We start from the raw sequence: 301 nt of genomic DNA, 5'->3' as shown, positions 1-301 counted from the left end.
GCTCCACCGTCGCATGCAGCGACGCATTCGCCTGCTCCATGGCTAGGAGTCGCTCCGACAGAGCGTGGTAGTCCTCAATGCGAGGCAGCCGGCACGCGACGCGCACCAAAATCAGGGGCGTCTGCACAGCGATATGCCACTTCAGCATTGCGCTCAGCGGAGCTCCGATCACGAAGGCTCTCATCCTCAAGAGCATCGCGAGAAACCGTCCGCCACCGTCTCTTCTCGATAAGAACGGTTACGCCCACTATCACGTGTAGTGAGATGACTTCGTCATCAGGGCCAGACCCAATAACTGGTG

The sequence above is a fragment of the Plasmopara halstedii genome (genome assembly GCF_900000015.1).
Source record: "Plasmopara halstedii genome assembly, contig: Scaffold_816, whole genome shotgun sequence".
Taxonomy (NCBI): domain Eukaryota; phylum Oomycota; class Peronosporomycetes; order Peronosporales; family Peronosporaceae; genus Plasmopara; species Plasmopara halstedii.
Note: the sequence above shows the minus strand (reverse complement) of the source record.